Here is a 23,020-nt window from a genome sequence, read left to right on the forward strand (position 1 = left end):
CTAAGATTCATGCTAGATAACATGAAGAGGAATAACTTAAGAATTATTGGCATTTCAGAACAGGAAGAATTACAGAAGTCCATAGAGGAGATAGTTGAAGAAGTTCTGGAAGAAAATTCCCCTAACATCTTAAAAGATGAGAATATAAACATTCAAGAAGCCAAAGGTAACCCAGGAAGAATAGACCCCAAAAGAAAACCACCAAGATATATCATAATCAAGATCTCCAAAATCAAAGACAAGGAAAGAATCCTAAAAACAGCCAGGGAATAAGATTAAGCTCGGACTATTCATCAGAAACCATGCATGCAAGAAGGCAATGGGGAGACATATACAAAATCCTAAAAGAAAAAAACTGCCAGCCAAGAATCGTCTATCCAGCAAAACTGCCAATCATATACAATGTTGCAATCAAAACATTCCAGAATCTACAGAAGATAAGGGATTTTGTCAAAGCCAATCCAGCACTTCAAAATATCCTAAAGGGGACTTCTTTGGACTGAAAACCAACAAGAACAGACAACCACCAGAGATGTACAGACATGGCAACACCACCCGGAATTCAGTCGACAGATAGCAGAATCCAGAATAGAACAAAATTACAACAATGAATTCAGAGGACCTGTGAGGCCAATCAAAGTTCAAAATAATAACAATGTCAAAGAAGGGAAAAATATAGGAACAGAGATCCAGGTGGTGAGGAGGTCAGGTAGATTTCAGGATACAATGTTGTTGTTGTTAAGTGCCATCAAATTGGTTCCAACCCATAGCGACCCTGTATAGGGTTTCTGAGGAGCAGCTGGTGAGCTTGAACTGCCAACTTTGCAGTTCAAATGGCTTTGCAGTCTGGCACATTAACCCATCTAAAATAGGGCTAGAACTTGCCCAGTGAAGGAGGCTTCCTGCAGAGCCTTTGCAATGCATAATACCATAGGTGGAATCCTGATCCTCATCCAGAATCCTCTGAGGTGGGAAATTTCCACTTGAAAGAACAAGCAGACCAGCCTAGAGCAGATAGAAGAACAGAAGATACTTCTTTGAAAGGAAGACCAGCAGGAAAAATCAAAAACAATAATGGCAGTCCAATTGACTATTACAAGAACAAACAAGTTGTTCGCTCAGGAGCTATCAAGGCAAGCAGTCAGGTCCCCTCAGGGCAAACCCCCTTCCAAGACTGAGACTCAAGGGGAATACACGAGCAGGCATGTGACCTTACTGATGACCATGTTGGTCTACCAATAAGGGGGAGTGGGGGTAAAACAGCCATGATGTTGTGAGCTTAGTCAGACCACTTTCAGCAGATTCCTGTCAATCTGGGTTGAGACCTGGTTGGCCAGTAGTATGGCAAGACCTGGGGACTCCAGGGCTCAAGGACAGGAACATGACCACAGATGACTAAAGCAGACAGTGAAGTGTCCAGCTGATATGAAGTGAGGGGAGATGCACAAGAACACCCATACTTGCAGATAGTACCCACTTTACCTGGCTTCAATGGCTGGATGATCAGAACTCATCTAGAGGAAGAAAGAAGAGGAAAAAACAAGAACACCCATACTTGCAGATAGTACCCACTTTACCTGGCTTCAATGGCTGGATGATCAGAACTCAACTAGAGGAAGAAAGAAGAGGATAAAAAGAGTAATCCTACAATTTGATGAACTTGACCTATACTTATGGATGTAGTAGCTCAAAAGAGGAAACAAATCTTTACAGCGAGGATCATTCCCACCCGCTAGGTACAAAGGGTTGACAGGGATGGGCAACTTAGACATTGGCTACCCAAAATGGTGTGGTGGGTTGCACAAAGTCAAGAAGTGACTGGCTTATAAGCTTTCAAGAGGGAGCCTAGTTCTTGAGGGTGCAGGGGAAGGCAAAATTTCCACTGAGTGGTTTCTAATGTGTCTGGACAGGGCTGGTGGAAGGAGATGGGGATAAGACTCTGTGGTTCAATGGTGAATAACTGCTATCAGGACTGACTGTGAGAGTTGCAAATGTAAAGGTAGATGATTTGTAACAAACTGTAGACTGATTTTGCAGTCCAGGAGCAGAGGACCCTGGGACCATCAAAGGAGAAGAGTGGAGTGCGGGATCCTATCCAGAGAAGCAGTGCCACCAGAAATAGAGGTAGAGATGATGATGACGTGGAGAAATGGAGTGGCTGGCAACCCTGGACTTAGGGAGGTAGAGGGGCTGTGTGCTGACAGCCGGGGGTGCAGGCTTGTGGGGTATACCCTTTGGTTGTTTGATGATGCATGGAGGGGATTGTAATTATTGCAATGAAACGAAATATGATAGGATGAATGTAAAGCTGATTTTCTCCCAAGTAAACTATCACTCAATTCACAATAAAAACTTTTTAAAAAAACAAACAATTGAACAATTTGTACAGGCACAATTCAGTAGCATTATTAGGTTTTTCAAGGTGTATCATCATTCTCAACCTCCTATACTAAATTCTATTCCCTTAGTCCTGGTGTGGCATCCTGGTGTGGCACTGTGGGTTAATGTGCCTGACTGCAAAGTCGGTTTGAACTTCAAAGTCTGCAGTTCAAGCTCATCATTCGCTCCCCGGAAACCCATACAGGGTCACTGTGACTCAGAATCAACTCGATGGCACTTAACAACAACATTAACTTAGTAATGCTGTGGATTACTGCTCTGGACTACAAGGTAGGCAATTCAATCTCACCAGCTGCTTCTCAGAAACCCTATACAGGGGCACTGTGAGTCGGAGTCGACTAGATGGCACACAACTATCCCCAAATCTTGTATCTAATCTACTGAATTAACTTTTGTTAATTTGATCTCCTATAGATAACTCTTAAATATTCACAATGCTCAAGGCAGTCAGCCTATGTGAATTAGGTTAAACAATTGTTTGGTCTAAAGACTTCAAGGAGCTATTTTTGGTTTAAGGTTACAAGATAAGTCAAAAAGTAATGCTACCACAATGTCAGTTAATACATACATTTGTTTACTCCAAAATATGCTTAAATACGTGTCTATTATCAATAGATGGCTACAGACAAATTATATCAATAATACATTTGCCTTATGTCATTAGAATGGTTTCAAATGGTTTCCTCAATCAAAATGGGGACTTCTGATGGTTTCTGTTAGGTCAGATAAATGCAAACACAGAGGTCAGTTCAGAAAGTTATGGGCTTTTTGGCATTCTAGAGGTTATCTTCATAGATTTTCTTTATAAACATAGGACAACCACGGATGCTTCATAAGAAGTTTTTTGATGTTTTTGTTGTTTTATTGTGAATTGAGTGATAGTTTCCATGGTAGAACATGGGTTTTACACCATCATTTCATTGCAATGATTACAATCTCCTCCGTGCGTCATCATTCAACAGTATTTGTTTCTATTCCTTCTGGGTTTTGGGTGTTGTTGTTTTTTTTTTGGGGGGGGGGGGGGTTGTACACAGAAACACTTGAGAATATATAATAATTTAAACAAGTAAAGGTCACATTCTGCAAACCAGCCTCCTGGCTGCCAGCATTGTTTTTCTCTCTCCATGAGTCTATAGTCCTCAGTTAAGAAGTTTTAAGAAAATTGAAAATTGCTTTTGTGAGGACATTTGCACTGAGGACTGGTTTTCCATAACCACAATGCACCTATACATTCTCTGAGTGGTGCAACAGCTGTCCTATGAGAATTTTATTGGAAAAACTTACTCCGTCCACTCTATAATCCTGACCTTGACTCTTTAGACTTGCTTTAGTTCCCCAAACTCAAGGAACATTTAAAAGGAACACAATCTGGGTCCCTCAAGGATGCCAAAACTATCGTTTTGATGTGGTATAAGTTGAAGAATGCAGAATTCTTTGAGAAAGGATTTTATTGTTGTTGTCAAATTGGCAAGTGCTGTCCAGTTCATTCCAAATCATCGTGAAGTTTTATAGGGTTTCTGAGAAAAGGCTGATGAGCTTGAACCGCCAACCTTGTGGTTAGCAGTCTAGTGCTTATGCTACAGCGCCAAACCAGGACTCCATTGAAGAAAGGTTAGAGAGATGGAAACACTGCCTTCAGAAGTGTAGAGACTTAGATGGAGGAGATGTGGAGAACCAACAGCTTCACAAGTTGATATTTTTGTTTAATAAAGGTTTCTGTGTGGTGCTGTACGATCAGCACTGGATTGAGAACCACAGGGTTGGCAATTCAAACCCACCAGATGCTCCTCAGGAACCAGATACAGGGTCACTGTGAGTCGGAACCAACTCGACGGCACTTAATATTCACATTATTTTATAGCAATACTTTTTGATTTACCCTTGTATCTTAGGACACTAGTTTGGGGGATTTGTCTAGTCTCAGAGGCTCAGGAAAGTCTGGATTCCATTAGAATTTGAAATTATTTTGTATTTTATCCCTTTTGATTATCATTCTATAGTAACTTTGATTGAAAAACTTTCAGTATGGTAGCTGGACCTCATTCAGTTTTTCTGGTCTCATGACAAATGAGGCCGTTGTTCAAGGAGAAAATTAGCCACATGTTTCATATCCTTCTTATTCCTGACTCTCCTTCTTCCATTGCTCCAGGCAAGTAGAGACTAATTCTTACACCTTGGATGACTGTTTGCAAACTTTTAAGACCCCGGGTAATTTGTGACAATATAGGAAGTAGAATAGAAACACTAAATACAATATCAGGCCAATTAACTGGAATGGCCCATGAAACCATGACCCTAAATCTCTAAATCAAGAAACCAAAGCCCATGAGGCATTTGTACATAAGCAGGCTCAGCAGCTTTTCCATTTTGGGCATTGTTACAGATATTTATCATTCAGTATTGGTCAATTCAGTGTTCTACAGTTGTACAGCTTCTTGACATCAATTATATTAATCAGCTTTATTATTCATAAACCATCAGGTTATTGTTTATGAATCAACACGAATTCAGTGTTTCATAAGCAATAATCTCTTCTTTCTCCCCCCTCCTCTCTCTGTCCCTGGTACCCACTAGTAAACATTGCTTTCTATACATTTTCCTATTCTTGCCTCTTTCCTTTAAGTAAGGGCTCACAATATTTTTTCTTTTTGTGAATTCCTTATTTCACTCAGAAGAGTGTCTTTAGGCTTCATCCAACCATGTATCAAGACTTCATTTCTTGTGATGACTGAATAGTATTTATTTGTATGCATGTACCACATTTTGTTTACTCTTTCACGTATTGATGGATATGTAGGAGCTCTGGTAGCGTAGTGGTTACGAATCGGGCTGCGAACCTTAAGGTCAGCGGTTCGAAACTACCAGTCGCTCCGCGGGAGAAAGATGAGGCTTTCTACTCCCGTAAGGATTTACACCCTCGGAAACCCTGTACAGGGTCGCTATGGGTCGGACCCGACTCGATGGCACTTAACAACAACAACAACAACAACCCTTTGGTTATTGGGAATAATGCTGTGACGAACACTGATGTACTTGTTCATGCCACTACTTTCAAGTTCCTTGGGTGTATTCCTAAGAGTGGAATTTCTCAGCTGTGTAGTAGTGTTATTTTTAGTTTTCTGAGGAACCACCATTTTGCATTCCTACCAACAATGGATAAGGGTTTGGATTCCCAGGGCTTGGGAGTCTTTCTAGTATCAAAAGGTTCATAAAGTCTGGATTCCATGAGAATTTGAAATTCTCATCCTCATTTCTCCATTCTTAATTTTACTGGGTATAGAATTCACAGTTGACAATACATTACTTTGAGCTCTTTAAAAATATTTTGCCAATTCCTTCTAAAACTCACAGTTTCAAATGAGAAATTTGACTTCATCTGAATTGGGATTTCCATATGGGTAACATATTATTTCTCACTGGTTGCTTTTAGTATTTTTTCTTTATCTTTAGTGTCCTGGCATACATATTTTGAGTTTTATCCTATTTGGAGTTCACGCAATTCTTGAAGTCATTTGCTTACGAATTTCAACATATTTGGAAAGTTTTGAGCCATTATTTTCCCAAATACTTTTAGGATCAATCTTTCTCTTCTTCTGAGACTCTGATATGGATGTTGGCTGTTTTGTTATTGTCCCATAATTCCCTGATTCTCTGTTGGGTTTTTCTTTTGCAGACTGTTTTCTCTCTGTAGTTGAGATTGGTTAAATTCTATTGATATGTCCTCAAGTTCACTGATTCTATATTCAGTCATGTTTACTCTACTATTGAACTCATCTAGAGAGTTTTTATTTCTGTTATAGCAAAGAGGCTCCACAAAATTTCTCTCCTGAATATCAAAAGAATCGATTCTTTTCTGATGTTCCCTTCTTGCTTTCACATGTTTTTTTCTGACCTTCGCTTTCTCTTTCACATTACAAGGGAATGAACCCTTTAAACTATATTTTCTAAACTCCCTTTCCAACTGACTTGTAACTGGTGTGTGCCATCGAGTCAATTCCTGTATAGAATTTCTGAGGCTGTAGTAAATCTTTGGTTGTGTTTGTGTGCCACTGAGTCGCTTCTGAGTCATAGTGACTGTATAGGGTTTCCTAGACTGTAAATCTTTACAGGAGTAGAAAGTCCCATCTTTCTCCCATGGAATGACTGGAAGGTTTGAACTACTAAACTTGTGGTTAGCAGCCTAGCTCATAGTCCACTAAACTACCAAGACTATGGAGCAGAAACCTCATCTTTCTCCCATGGAGCAACATGTGGATTCCATTTGGTGATCTTTTGGTTAGCCATCCAACATATAATTTACTACACTACCCAGGCTCCTGAGTTATAGCTAGTTCGGGCAAATGGAGGCACTTGTGGAACATTCGAAGGCAGGAGCAACGGGAAAATCGGGGTATTTCTTCCCATCTCTCTGTTTTTAGATGAAGTCTATTAGTTTGTGGCTGCATCTTCTCCATGATTTCCATTCCTACCAGACTTCTTTCTGGGGTTCCAGAATCCATGGATGGCAGTCTCATTGTTCTAACTTCCATCGCTTGGCTTTAGATCTCTGACAATACAAGTAATACAAGTACTACATCTACCTGTTTTCCTCCAACCCTAGGAATGTTGCTAGATTGTTGCAATGATTCATCTCTAAGTTTTCTCATTATTCTCTAGTTAGCTTTTCAGATCTTCTGGCGTATTTCTCTTTCCACATATTACATTCCTTCCTTTGAAAACATTGTATTCTCTTTCCTAATTGAGCATAAGTAATAAAATTGGTGGTATCAAGAGTAGAGCCAGTAAAAGTAAATCTTCAAAGGGATTCGCTTTGCTCTCTTTTGAACGTGAATGCAGTATGGATGTGTGAACATTAAAAACTGGATAAATTATTAAGGGGCATCCCAAATTACTTGGATTATCTATATGGAATAAAGTGCAGCTTGAAAGCAAGACGTGGGAGATCCAAATATGTGTTATATTATACAATTTTGATATATAACTATTCTGATAGTAAGAGAGTCAGAGAGTTATTCATGCCTGCACTGGAGAAAATACAAAGGGAAAATGATAAACTGTGGTTTAAAGTCTCACTTCAAGATATAGCCAAAGGATAAATAAGCCATTATAGAAACTTTAAAAATATATATTTTTTAATTCCTGTTGCTACTTAGAAAATATGGCAGAGGGGTAAGCTCAGAAATGTAATTATGTAAGTTGCAGGAATGCAATGAAAATAGGATTCATATATTTGCCAAATTTCTTACGTTAAATTTATGGCATTAATTTGGAAGGAATTAGACCAGGAGATTTAAGCTGGATTCAATAGAGCAAAACTATATAAATATGAGTACTTTGAACCTATGGATTCTCCTGAGTCTCCTTCTTCAGCAAAAAAACCCCAAAAACCTTCATGTTCTGTCTGAGGAGAATAGCCTTCTTCTCTGGTTTATAGCTTCTGACTGAATTTATTTGAGTAAATTACCTTGAAAGGAGATTCCCATTATCCTCAAAATCTACTCCCACCACTCCTCATTATAGTCATGCCCATTATAGCTGTAGGGTCAGCCCTAGACTTTGAACCACAAGGTCAACAGTTCAAGCCCACCAGCTGCTCCTTGGAAACCCTATATAAGGTAGCTTTGAGTGGGAACTGACTAGATAGCACTTAACAACAATTATAGAAGCAGATTCATGCATAGCTCAGGGAAAACTTATGTCATCTAATCCAAGAGATGATTATATTAAAAAAAGAATTGTCATATATGTAGCAGAAACCAGGAAAACATGTGAAACAATTGATTCTAGTGGTAGAATCCCAAGGAGTATGAAGCATAATGATGAATAAAGTTGAATTCATCTATATAAATGAACATTACCAAGATTCTTAATTTCATGTTAGTTTAAGGAGCTAGAAACAGATGTAACTAATTTTTTTGTTTAGATGGATTCTGTGGTGACCTACATTCAGTGATGCTGAGATGCCAGGAATTCCCTGTCCTGTTGTAGAGGAAGAATTCTGATGAATTAGGAAAATGGAATTGGCAAGTGGATTCATAATATATAAACAATTCACTCTCTCACACACACACCCCATGACTATATCTCCTTGAAGGATTCAAAATATACTTCCTTCACTAATCCATCAAAAAAGTACATAAATTGAGTTTACTATTGCAATATATACCAACTAGATAAAGTCATTGGTATGCTTAGATCTGCTATCATCTGAGGAGCTAGGTTTGCCAACCCAAAAAGCTAGAGCTGAACACCTTCCGATGGAGACTTAGAGCAAAGTGGAGTGTCTTTGTGGCATTTATCAGGGAACTGAAAGAACTTTGTATCATTGCCTGAGCTATGCAGAGGCCAAGGAGACCTGTGGCTGAGAGGACAGGAAACAGAGAGAGAGAGGAGTCTGCTGCAGAAATGGCTGAGAAAGAGTGGTCCTGACTGGGCAAACTGTGTCTTTAGCATTTCTGATCCTCAATTGCAAACTGTCAATTTCCCTAATAAACCCCATCATCGTAAGTATAGTATGTGACTTCTGTGTGGCCATTACAATGGATTTTTAACCTAGCTAAGAAGTCAAAAGTGCTGTGCAAAGAACAGTTGATGTGGGAAGAATTAATTAGAAAGGTTGAAGGGTAGAGGCAAGTCTGACCCCTGCTTCACAGAAACCAGCCTTGGGCTGATACAGACTTTGATTCTCCCCACTCCTTTTGAAGTCTGATGAGATCAAACATTGCCCCAAATCATTTTTACAGTGCTTTAGCTTAGATATAGCATCAGGCATAATTAATTTAGTATAATTGTTACTTTTTAAATTACCCAGGTGATACCAATTTATTCAGTCTGCAATTGATCAAACAGGCAATCAAGATGTGTTGATAATTACTGTGACTGCAATGCAAAGGTTGGAAATGAAATTGGAAAATATGGTCTTGGTAATAGAAATGATGCTAGAGAGTACATGATAGAATTTTGCAAGACAATGACTTATTCATTGAAAATACCTGTTTATAATAACATAAGAGGCAGATAAACATGGACCTCACCAGTAGGGATTACACAGAAATCAATTGACTACATCTGTGGGAAGAGTTGGTAGAAAAGCTCCGTATCTTCAACAAAATGCAAGGGATAAACTTTAAAATAGGCTATCAATTGTTCCAGGAGCTCTAGTAGCATAGTGGTTATGAACTGGGCTGATAACTTCAGGGTCAGCAGTTCGAAACAACCAGCTATTCTGCAGGAGAAAGATGAGGCTCTCTGCTCCTGTAAAGATTCACAGCCTCGGAAACCCTATGCAGGGTTGCTATGGGTTGGAACCAACTTCACGGCACATAACAACAACAATATCAATTGTTCATATGCAAATGAAAGCTGAGGTTAAAGAAAATTAAGATCAATCCAGCAGAGCTAAAACACGACCTTCAGCATATTCCCACCTAGATTGAGAAATGATCTCATGAACAGATAGGATCCTTTAGACACTGATAGCTGAAGATCATAAGAACTAAGGGATGGCTTCAAGAACATTTTATAGGAAGAAATCAAAAAGTCATTATTAAAAAGACAGGAAAGTAAGAAAAGACCAAAATGGATATCAGAAGAGACACTGAAACTTGGTCTCCTGTGTAGAGATGTTAAAGTAACTTGAAGGAATGAGGAAGTAAAAAAGCTCAACAGAAAATTGCAGTGGGCAACTCAAGAAGACAAAGTCAAGCATTATAGCGAAATGTTCAAAGACCTGATATTAGGGAGGTAAAAAGGAAAAACACACTCAGCCCTTCTCAACCTGAAATAACTAAAGAAAAGACTCAAAAGTCAACAGGCAATAATGAAGGATTCAATTAACCAAATATCGAATGATACAGAAAGCAACAAAAGAAGATGGAAGGTGTGCACAGTCGCTGGGCCAAAAAGAAATAGTTTATGTTCAACAATTTCACGAGTTAGCATATGATGAAGAACTGATGATACTGAAGGAAGAAGTAAAAGCTGCATGAAGGTATTCCTGAAAAACAAAATTCCAGGAATTGATGGAATACAAATTGCAATCTTTTGACAAACTGACGCAGTACTGGAGGTGCTCACTTATCTATACCAAGAAATTTGAAAGACAGCTACTTGGCCAATCAATGGGAGGTGATCCATATCTGTGCCCATTCCAAAGAAAAGTAGCCCAACGGAATATGGAAGTTATCAAACAATATCATTAATATCATATGCCAGTAAAATTTTGCTGAAGATCATTCAAAAATGATTGCACCGATACAGGGAGCTGCCAAAAGCTCAAGAAGGATTCAGAAGAAAGCATACAACTAGGGATATCATTGCTGATATCAGATGGATCTAGACTGAAAGCAGAGAATACCAGAAACATGTTTGTTGCTTTTGTTGTGTGTTGTCGAGTCAGTTCCAACTCATAGTAACCCTTTATAGAGTTTTTGAGAACAGCTGGTGGGTTTTAATTGCTAATACTGTAGTTTACAGTCCAGTGCTTATCCTACAATGCCACACCAGGGATACTGTGCTTTATTAACTGCGCAAAGGCTTTCAGTTATGTGGCATGTGACAAACTATAGATAACATTGTAACTAATGGGTATTCCAGACACTTGAATGTGCTCGTGAAGAACCTGTATATTGACCAAGAGGCAGTCATTGGAACAGAACAAAGGGATACTGAATGGTTTAAAATCAGTAAAGGTGTGTACCAGAGGTGTATTCTTGTACCATACTTATTTAATTTGTATGGAAAAAATCAATTATATAAAAGAAAGTATAGCATTAGGACTGGAGGAAGACACATTAAAAGCCTGTGATGAACAGATGATATAAGCTTGCTTGCAGAAAGCAAAGAGAACTTAAAATACTTACTGATGAAGATCGAAGACCATAGCTTTCAGTATGGGTTGCACCACAGTGTAAACAAAACAAAAGTCCTCACCACTGAACCAATAAACAACATCCATATAAATGGAGACGAGATTGAAAGTTGTCAAAGACTTCATTTTGTTTGGTTCAGTCATCAACACTCATGGAAGCAGCTGTCAAGAAATCAAAGGACATATTGCATTAGGCAAATCTGCTGCACAAAACCTATTTAAAGTGTTGAAGAGCAAAGATGTCAGTTTGAGGACGAAGGTGCACCTGACTCAAGCCATGGTATTTTCAGTAGCCTGATATGCATGTGAAAGTTGGGCAAATAATGAGGAAGACTATGCAAGAATTGATACATTTGAGTTATGGTGTTGGAGGAGAATATTGAAAGTACCATGGACTGCCAAAAGAACTATCAAACCTGTGTTAGAAATACAGCCACAATGCTGCTTAGAAACCAGAATGGCAAGACTTCATCTCTCATACTCCAGACTTACTATGTATTAGGAGGGACCAGATCCTTGAGAAGGTAATTATGCTTGGCAAAGTGGAGATTCAGTGAAAAAGAGGAAGAATCCCAACTAAATGGGTTGTGGTACTGTAGTGGCAACAATGAGCTCAAGGGTAACAACAATCATGAGGACGTTGTAAAACTGGGTAGTGTTTCGTTCTGTTGTGCATAGACTCCGTATGAGTTATAAATGACTCGACAGTACCTAATAACAACTAACATATTCTTTCATTCTATATGTTTCCTACTGTTTTTGTCTTATTGTTATGAATGATTTTGTTGTTGTTGTTATGCGCCATCGAGTCAGTTCCAACTCATAGTGACTCTGTGTGGGGTTTCTGAGGAATAGCTGGTGGGTTTAAATTATGGACCATGTAGTGTTTATCCTGCAGTACCAATCAGGATTCTATCCCCCATTTTAATTGTATATTTTTTTCTTTTTAAAAATTGAATATGACTAAAATAAACTAGATAATATCAATCTTAAGTTTACAGCTCAATCATGCTTTTCATCTCTATAAAACTGTGTAACCACTACCCACAGCTAGATACAGAACATTTTCATAAGCCTAGAAGGTACTCTTACAGTTCTTCCCAGTCACTAACCCTCACAAAAGTATTCTGACTTCTACTGCCAGAGATTAATTGTTGTTTGTGATTTTTGTACAGATGGAATCATACAGTTGCAGTTTTGCTTCTGGCTTAATGTACTCAACAAAATATCCGTAGGTGTCATGCATGTAATTACCTGCATCAGAAGTTCATTTTATTTTATTGTTAAGTTATATTATATTACATGCATTTATCATACTTTATTCATTTAACTATTGATGGCAATTTATTAGGATATCAAAAGAATATAAATCGAGCTTCCAGTTTGTTGGCAGCAGAGCAGAGTCAGGTAGGACATGCTGTGTGGGGGAGGAGCTGAACACTCAGGGAATATTGCTCAGCCAGAACAGCACCAGGGCTCTGGATCTAGCATAAGGGTCAGGCCATTAGTTTCCCACAACTGCCAATGGGAAACTCACAGTTCAAAGGAAAATATTGTGATTTAGAAAATGGACAAGACACAGGACTCCCTCTGGGGCCATCCACCTGGGCAGAGGTCAGAAGGTGGGGCTACAGCCAGACCTGCATGGGGAACTGGTAATAAAAATGGCGAAGTAACATTTGCAAAAGGAGGTGTGGGGAGATTCTACACATTTTTTCCTCCTCTTCCCTGTCACACCTTCTTTACCCTGGCCGGACACATTTAAGCAGGTGGGTGCGCACCCCCAAAAATATCCAGCATTGAGACCACAGCTTTCCCACGGCACAGAGAGAAAGCACCCCATCGGTCCAAATTCTTTGGCTGTTGCTTTTGACTTCTGCCTGTGGGTTCCAGCCCTAAAGTTAACTAGTGCAGGACTCTTTACCCCTGCCTAGCGTAGTGGTTATGAATCAGGCTGCAAACCTCAAGGTCAGCAATTTGAAACTACCAGCTGCTCTGAGGGAGAAAGATGAGGCTTTCTGCTCCCGTAAAGCCTAGGAAACCCTGTTCAGGGTTGCTATGGGTTAGAACCGACTCATCGGCACTTAACAACAACATCAACAACAACCCAGCAAGAAAAAATGCAGGTTTGGCATGACAGACAAACCATATGAACAATCTGTAAAACCCCAACATAAAAAGACACCATATTTCAAGAATTACACTGTGCACACACAGATACCTAACTGACATTCACAGACAAAAATAGTAAACAATCTTTCTCCCATTAACTTCTCAATATCTATCTGCATACCTCTATGGTGGTGACTAGAGGAGGCCTGAGCAAGTGGACACATCCACCCACTACTGGAGGCTTCTACGGTATGCACACACTCCCTGTGTAGCAAGTCAACTGGCCAGTTGGCCACAGTTTTATTTTTGTTTCAAAGTGATGGTTTTTGTCTGTGCTTTTATATTACTTCTGTTTTGGGGCCTTTTGATCTCACATTTTTCTGGGAGACGGGAGCTTTTTCTCCCTACGTTACCCAAGAAGAGTCAGCAATGTGGCCATATAGCCAAGCTATAAGCATACCCCATAATATTCCATCATTGAGGCAAGAGCCAATAACAGCTTCTAAGCATTACATATGTAAAGGAAAGCCTATCTCCTGATCATATCCACCAGGAGACACCCTGTAAGCTAGGTAACACAGCAACAAACATCCATTTAAGCATTAAAAATCCATATAACACCGGAAGTGACTAAAAAAACAAAAAAAACAACAACAAAAGATATCAAAACATGTCCCAAAACAGAAAAGAGTAGCTGAGACAAATGAGCTTGAGGCAGACAAAAGTTTTCCAGAAGAGGAAGAGTAGGTTTTAGATTTGCCTGAGAAGGAATTCAGAAGAATGATATGGAAACAAATTCAAATGCTCCAAAAAGGGGTGGAGAAAAACAAGGAAGAAGTCAGGAAAGTACTACAAGAGCAATCAAACAAGATCGATACAGCATTGGAAACAATTTGAAACCTGCAAAAAGAGGTCCAGATGATTAATAATAAAATATCAGAAATGGACAATAGACTGAAAGAAAGGAGAAACGAGCAGAATTGAAGAGATGTAAGCCAGAACCAGCGAACTGGAAGACAAATCTCTCAATACTGCTAAGATAGAAGAGCAAGCAGAAAAAAAGATTTTAAAAAATCTGAAGAGAGTCTAAGATTCATGCTGGATAACATGAAGAGGAACAACTTAAGAATTATTGGCATTCCGGAATAGGAAGAATCAGAGAAGTCCACAGGGGAGATAGTGGAAGAGCTTCTGGAAGAAAATTTCCCTAACATCCTGAAATATGAGGAAATAAACATGCAAGAAGCCGAACATACCCCAGGAAGGATGGACCCTCTGCCCCCCCCCAAAAAAAAAAAATCATCAAGACATATAATTATCAAGCTCTCCAAAATCAAAGACAAGGAAACAATCTTAAAAGCAGCCAGGGAAAACAGAAATATTACTTACAAAGGCAAGCAAATCAGATTAAGCTCTGACTATTCAGAACAAACAATGCAGGAAAGAAGGTAATTGGGAGACTTATACAAAATCCTAAAAGAAAAGAAAAAACTGTCAACCAAGAATCATCTACCCATCAAAACTGTCAATCAACTGCAATCGTACAATCAAAACATTCCAGGATAAACAGAAGCTAAGAGATTGTGTCAAAACCAATCCAGCACTTCAAAACATCCTAAAGGGAGTTCTTTGGACTGAAAACCAACAAGAACAGACAACAACCAGAGATTGACAGCCATGGCAACACCACCTGAAACTCTGATGATGGATAGCAGAATCAAGAAAAGAACAAAATTATAACAATGAATTCAAAGGAGCTGGGAGGTCAACTGAAGATCAAAATAATAACAATGTCAAAGAAGGGGGAAATGTAGGAACAGAGATCCAGAAGGTTAGGAGGTCAGGTAGATTACAGGATACAATAGATTGTCTTAAATGGAGAGAAAAGTCAATAGACTATAAGGTAACCCCAAAGAAAGTTCATACTTCACAACTTACCATGAAAATGAACATCCAAGCAGAACAAGCAAACATGAAAACTAAGAAGAAACCTACAAGAACTAACATGAAAAACACAAATTCAGCACAAGAAGGCATGCAGAACAAAGCAATGAACAGCACTACAAAAAAAAATAATAAAAACATAATGGCAGCAATTCATTCATACCTATCGATAATAACATTGAATGTCAATGGATTAAATGCACCAGTGAAGAGGCAGAGAGTGGCAGAATGGATAAGAAAGCAAGACCCTTCAATATGCTGCCTGCGAGAGACACACCTTATATACAAAGCCAAAAACAGACTAAAAGTTAAAGGACAAAAAAATTTTACCAAGGTAACTGCAACAATAATCAAGCAGGAGTGGCAATACTAATCTCTGATAAAGTAAACTTTAAAACAAAAGCCAGCACAAGAGATAAAGGACACTATCTCATGATCAAAGGATCAGTTGAGCAAGACGACATAACCGTAATAAGTATCTAAGCTCTCAGTGAAAGAGCACCAAGATATATGAAGCAAACCTTACTAAAACTGAAGAAAGATATAGATAAATCTACAATTATAGTGGGAGATTTTAATACGCCACTTTTTAAAAGGGACAGAACAACCAGAAAGAAACTTGACAAAGTTACAGAGGAGCTAAACAACACAATCAATCAACTTAACCTCATAGATGTGTACAGAGCATTCAACCCAACAACAGCACAATATACATTCTTCTCCACTGCACATGGAAAATTCTCCAGAATTAACCATGTGTTAGGTCACAAAGCAAGCCTCCATGAATTTACAAACATCAAAATTCTACAGAGCATCTTCTCAGACCACAACACTATAAAACTAGAAATCAACAATAAGAAGACCAAGGCAATAAGTCGAATACATGGAAACTGAATAACACCCTGCTGAAAAGTGACTGGATAAAAGAAGAAATTAAATGTGATTCACAATGTTCCTAGAAGCAAACAAGAATGAAAGCGCAAAATACCAAAATCTTTGGGAAACGGCAAAAGTTGTGCTGAGAGGACAATTTATTGTGATAAATGTGCACATCCAAAAAAAGGAAAGAACCAAAATTAACACATTAACACAGCATCTCCAACAATTAGAAACAGAACCAACAAAAGGAACCTACAGTCACCAAAAGAAAAGAAATAATAAATGTAAGAGCAGAAATAAATGAGATGGAAAACAGAAAAACTATAGAAAGAATCAACAGGACAAGAAGCTGGTACTTTGAGAGGATTAATAAAATTGAGAAACCATTGGCAAAACTAACAGAAGAAAAGAAGGAAAAGACACAAATAAGTCGCATTAGAAACCACATGGGTGATGTCACAAGGGAGCCAAAGGAAATCAAAAGGATAATAACAGAATACTCTGAAAAGTTGTGCTCCAACAATTTCAAAAACTAAGATGAGATGGATAAATTTTTATAAAAACACGACCTACCTAAACTTACACACAGTGAAGTAGAAAACCTGAACAGACCTACTACAAAAGAAGTTGATCAGGTCATCAAAAACTCCAAACCAAAAGAAGTCCAGACCCAGATGTCTTCACGGGTGAGTTCTACCAAACATTCAGGGAAGAGCTATCACCAATTCTACTCAAATTATTCCAGAATATAGAACAGGACGGAAAACTTGCTAATACTTTTTATGAAGCAAGCATATTCTTCATACCAAAACCAAAGAAGGACATCACTAAGAAAGAAAATTATAGACCAATATCCCTTGTAAACATAGACACAAAAATTCTCAACAAAATCCTAGCCGACAGAATCCAGCAGCACATCAAAAAAATAATACATCATGACCAAGTGGGTTACATAAAAGGGATGCAAGGATGATTCAACATTAGAAAAACAATCTATGTAATCCACCATATAAATAAGAAAAAGGAAAAGAACCATATGATCATATCGATTGATGCAGAAAAGGCATTTTAAAAATCCAACATCCATTCCTGATAAAAACACTCAACAAAGTAGGAATCAAAGGAAAATTCCTCAACATAATCAAGAGCATATATATAAAACCAACAGTCTACATCACTCTCAATGGAGAGAAACTGAAATCTCCCCTCTGCGAACAGAAACCAGACAAGGATGACCTTTGTCACCACTCCTATTTAGTATTTTTTAGAAGACTTATCCAGAGCTAAATGGCAAGATAGAGATTAAAGGCATCCAAATTGGCAAAGAGGAAATAAAACTCTCTCTATTTGCAGATGATACGATACTATACATCAAAAACCCCAAAGACTCAGTAAAAAAAAGCTTCTAGACATCACTGGAAGATTCAGCAAAGTGGCAGGGTATAAGATCAACATATAAAAATTAGCTGGATTCCTTTATACCAAAAACGACAGCACTGAAAAGGACATTGGGGAAGCAATACCATTTACAATAGCCACCCAAAGGATGAAATATTTAGGAATAAACATAACCAGAGAAACAAAGGACTTATACAAAGCAAATTACAAAGCACTACTACAAGAAACCAAAAGAGACCTACAGAAGTCCAAGAACATACCATGTTCCTGGATAGGAAGACTCAACATCATGAAAATGTCTATACTATCCAGAGCAATTTGCACATACAGTGCAATCCCAATCCAGATTCCAACAACATTCTTCAAAGAGATGGAAAGGACAATTACTAAATTTATATGGAAAGGAAAGAGACCCAGGATAAGCAAAGCACTGCTTAAGAAGAACAAGGTTGGAGGACTCTCACTCCCCAATTTCAAAATTTACTACATGGCTACAGTGGTCAAAACAGCCTTGTACTGGTACAATGAAATACACATTGATGAATGGAACAGAATCGAGAATCCAGAAATTAACCCATACACATAAAGCCAAGTGATTTTCGACAAAGTGCCTACGTATATTGCATGGGGAGGAGATAGTCTCTAACAGATGATGCTGGCAGAACTGTAATATGATATGGAAAGGATTGACCTTTACATCACGCCCTATACAAAAACCAACTCAGCATGGATTAAAGAACTAAATGTAAATCCCAAAATTATGAAAGTGATCAATAAAAAACTAGGGACAAATCTGAGGGCTCTAATTCAGGGTATACACAGACTACCAAACATTTTTTAAATTACACAAACAAAAGTAGACAAAATAAGTGATTGGGACATACTAAAAATTAAAAACTTATGTGCATCAAAAGACCTCACCAAAAGAGTAAAAAAGGAACCCACAGAATGGGAAAAAATATTTTGCAATGACACATCAGATAAGGGACTCATTTCTAAAATAAATAGTAAACTACAACACATATACAAGAAAAAGACAAATAACCCAATTTAAAAATGGGCACAGGACATGAACAGACACTTCACCAAGAAGGAGAGCCGGGAAGCCAACAAACATATAAAGAAATGTTCACGATCACTAGCTATCAGAGAAATGCAAATCAAAACAACAATGAGATATCATCTCACACCAGCAATAATAGCAAAGATCAAAAATGTAGAGGACAATAAATGCTGGCGAGGATGCGGAGAAATTGGGACCCTTCTACATAGTTAGTGGGATTGCAACTTGTTCCAACCACTCTGGAAAGCAATATGGCGCTTCCTCAGAAGGTTGGAAATAGAAATACCTTATGATCCAGCAATTCCTCTGGTGACTATGTGCCGTGGAGTCAGTTCTGACTCATAGCGACCCTTACAGGATTTCAGAGGCTGTAAATCTTTACAGGAGCAGAACGCCTCATCTTTCTCCCACGAAACAGCTGGTAGATTTGAACTGCTAACCTTGCAGTTCACAGCCCGACTTGTAACCACTATGCTACCAGAGCTCCTCTACTTGGTATTTACTCACAAGAAATACGAGCCATAACACGAGTAGATATATGCACACCAATGTTCATAGCAGCACTATTTATAATAGCAAAAAGATGGAGACAGCCTAAATGCTCATGAATTGAAGAATGGATAAACAAACTGTGGTACATACACACAATGGAGTACTTGCTACCTTGAAGAACAACAAGGAAGCTGCAAGCCACCTCATAACATGGATGAGCCTTGAGGACATTATGCTGAGTGAAATTAGTCAGTCACCAAAGGAGAAATACTGCATAGGACCATTATTGTAAAAGACTAAGAAAAAGAACCCACCCAAAAGGGGGGAAAATTATATATTTAATTGCTGATCACCTGGATATATAGGATGAGATGAGGGGAGGGAGGAAGGGGAAGATAGAGCACAGGGTAGGGAGCAACACAGGAAGGGTTGGGTGCTGGGAGCAGGGACTGCCATGGACAATACACAAGAAGGGGTAGGGGAGTGGAAGAACAAGGCTGATGGGCGAACAGTTAGGCAGGTTCACATGGGCTTAGTGGGACAGATGTAAATGATGATATATGCACAACCTTGGAACTACAGGGCTTCGAGATAACAGGGATTGAGGCATGGTTTGAAGGGCTAAAAGAGGGGAATAATGTTAAGATGCTTGACTGTCTTTTGAATCTTGGTTTCCCTTGCCTATCATTGTGAAATAGACACTTGAGGGCAGAAATAAGGAATGGCCAGAAACATCACAATAGAAAGCTTGTAAGTAGTCCTGGTGTGGCACTGTGGGTTAATGTGCCAGACTGCAAAGCCCTTTGAACTGCAAGGTCGGCCGTTCAAGCTCACCAGTTGCTCCTTGGAAACCCTGTATAGGATCTCTATGGGTCGGATCCGACTCGACAGCACTTAACAACAACAACAAGTCCGTCTTCAGCCTATAACTGATTGGAATACCTTAAAGGGGGCTAGAAGTTGCCCAGTGAAAGGGACCGCCTGTGGAGCTTTATGCATTGCATAAGACAGTAGGTGAAAACCAGAATCCCATCCAGAATTGTCTGAGGTGGGACATTTCCACTAGAAAGGATGAGTAGAACAGCCTGGAGTGGCTAGAAGAACAGAAGATACTTCATGAAGAAAGACCAAAGGAAAAATCAGAAACAATAATGGCAGTATGATTCATTACTACAAGAACAAGTAAGTTGTTCACCTGGGAGCCATCAAGGCAAGCCGTCAGGTCCCCTCAGAGCAAACTCCCTTCCAAGACTAAGACTCAGGGGGAATACACGAGCAGGCATGTGGTCTGGCTGGTGACCACGTTGGTCACCAATAAGGGGAAGAGGAGGGAAACACAGCAATGAAGTTTGGATCTAAGTCCGACCACATTCAATAGACTCCTGTGAACCTGGGTGGAGACCTGGATGGCCAGCAGTTACAGCAAGACCCAGGAACTCCGTGGTCCAGAGGCAGCAACATGGCCACAGAGGACTAGAATGGAGAGTGAAGCGTCCAGCTGATATGAAGTGAGGGGAGATGCACACGAACACCCATACTTGCTGGGTGTTCAATGGCTGGATGATCAGAACTCAATTAGAAGAAGAAAGAAGAGGGAAGGGGGGCGGGGGGGAAAGAGCAACCCACTACAATTTGAAGAACTTTACCTATACGTATAGATGTAGTAGCTTGGGAACAAATCTTTACAGTGAGGATCACTCCCACCCCCTCAGTACTCAGGACTGACAAGGATGGGCAACTTAGACATTGGCTACCCAAAATGGGGGCGGGGGGCTATAAAGGCAAGAAGTGACTGGTTTACAAGCTTTCAAGAGGGAGCCTAGTTCCACTGAATGGTTTCCAATCTGTTGGGACAGGGCTGGCGAAAGGAAGTGGGGATAAGACTCTTGTGCTACAATAGTGAATAATTACCATCAGGACTGACTGTGAAGGTCACAAATATAGAGGTAGATGTTTTTTGACTAAAGGAGGGGAGTGATTGATTTTGCAGCCCAGGAGTGGAGGTCCCTGGGACCATAAAATGAGAAGAATGGAGAACATGACCCTACTCAGATATGCAATGACTCCAGGGATGGAGAGAGAAGACGACATGGACAGATGGACACTGGACTCAGGAAGGGAGAAGGGCTGTGTGCTGAGGGGTGGGGGGGCAGTATTCTTTGGGGTGTATTCTTTGGTTATTTGATAATGCATGGAGGGTATTGTAATCATTGTAATGAGATGAAAAACAGTACGATGGATATAAACTGATGTTCTCCCATGTAAACCCACATAATTCACAATAAACACTTAGAATTAAAAAGTTACCATGAATGGAAAAAATAATAATAAATCATTGTTATTTTAAATCATTAAGTGTTGGCATGATTTGTTATACCTCAACATGTTACTGAACAAAAAGTATTTATGTTTTTTTCATTCCTAATTCATGCCCAGTTCGGCTGGGCAGTTCTGCTTTATGCAAATTGCTTTTACTGGAGGCTCTCATTGGCTGTAATTAACAAGTAGTTAAGCTACACTGTAAAGTCCATGAAGGCATTACTCATATGACTGTTGCTCTTGTGCTATTTCAAATGGTTTCTAATTATTCAGTAGCCTAGACTGGACTTCTTTACATAATTGTATTTGTTGTTGTTGTTGTTAAGTACTGTGGAGTCGGTTCCAACTCATAGTGACCCTGCACAGGGTTTCCGAGGCTGTAAATCTTTACTGGAGCAGAATGCCTCATCTTTCTCCCACGAAACAGCTGGTAGTTTCGAACTGCTGACCTTGAGGTTAACAGCCTGATTTGTAACCACTATCCTATTTGGACTCTATGAAAACAACAGTGGAAGCAACTAAAAAAGACCAGCGCCAGCTCAGGGAGAGAAAAGATTAGATTCTGCTGCTTGATGATGTTGTTGTTGATGTTATGTGCCATTGAGTCGGCTCCGACCCATAGCGACCCTGTATAGGGTTTCCGAGGGTGTAAATCTTTACGGGAGTAGAAAGCCTCATCTTTCTCCCGCGGAGCAGCTGGTAGTTTCAAACCGCTGACCTTAAGGTTTGCAGCCCGATTCGTAACCACTACGCTACCAGAGCTCCTTGCTGCTTGATGATAGGAGTAGCAAAGTCCATTTCCAAAGGCTTGAAGTGAGATACTGTTGTGGACATCATCGGAAATAATCTAGAACTTTGTGTGACATTTCGTATTTAGGATTAACACCTACCTAAATTATATATCTGTTAAGATTCACTGTTTCATTTATTGAAAAAACTTTTTTTCTTAATGAGCTGTGGTAGTGTGCTTACCCCAATTCAATCAATTGTGTATGTGAGGCTCTATTTCTGCAACTTAAAGATCTACTGTTTATGATGTGTCAATACCACACTATTTTCATTAAATCTACTTATAAATTTTCATACACACCAAAAATACAATTTCTACACTTAAACTATAAATCAAATTGAGAATATTTGACATCTGAACTATCCTTACTCATGAATGGGATCTAGCTCTCATATGTCTTCTTAAATGTTTCTTAGTAATATCATTTATTTTTCTTTGTATCGGCCTTGCATATGTGGTGTCTGATATGAGGGTAAGTCAAAACGTACTAATACGAGGATTCCAGTTGATGCAACCAAAAAGTGTTCAAACGTGTTTCTACAATCAATGGATGGCTGCAGACAAGCTGTGTCTGTAATAAAACACTTCTCTTCATCTCACTAAGGTGCTTTCAAAAAAGAAAAATAAAAGGTCCAATCAACAGAGTGACTTCCAAGGGGAGCTGCTGCACCAATTAAGATCAAGACAGAGAAGTTAGCTCAAAAGTTATGGCAACTGTTGTTTGGAATTCCAAAGGTGTAATCTTGCTACAGTT

The sequence above is a fragment of the Chrysochloris asiatica genome, unplaced genomic scaffold (genome assembly GCF_000296735.1).
Source record: "Chrysochloris asiatica unplaced genomic scaffold, ChrAsi1.0 scaffold00198, whole genome shotgun sequence".
In the NCBI taxonomy this organism is placed as follows: Eukaryota; Metazoa; Chordata; class Mammalia; order Afrosoricida; family Chrysochloridae; genus Chrysochloris; species Chrysochloris asiatica.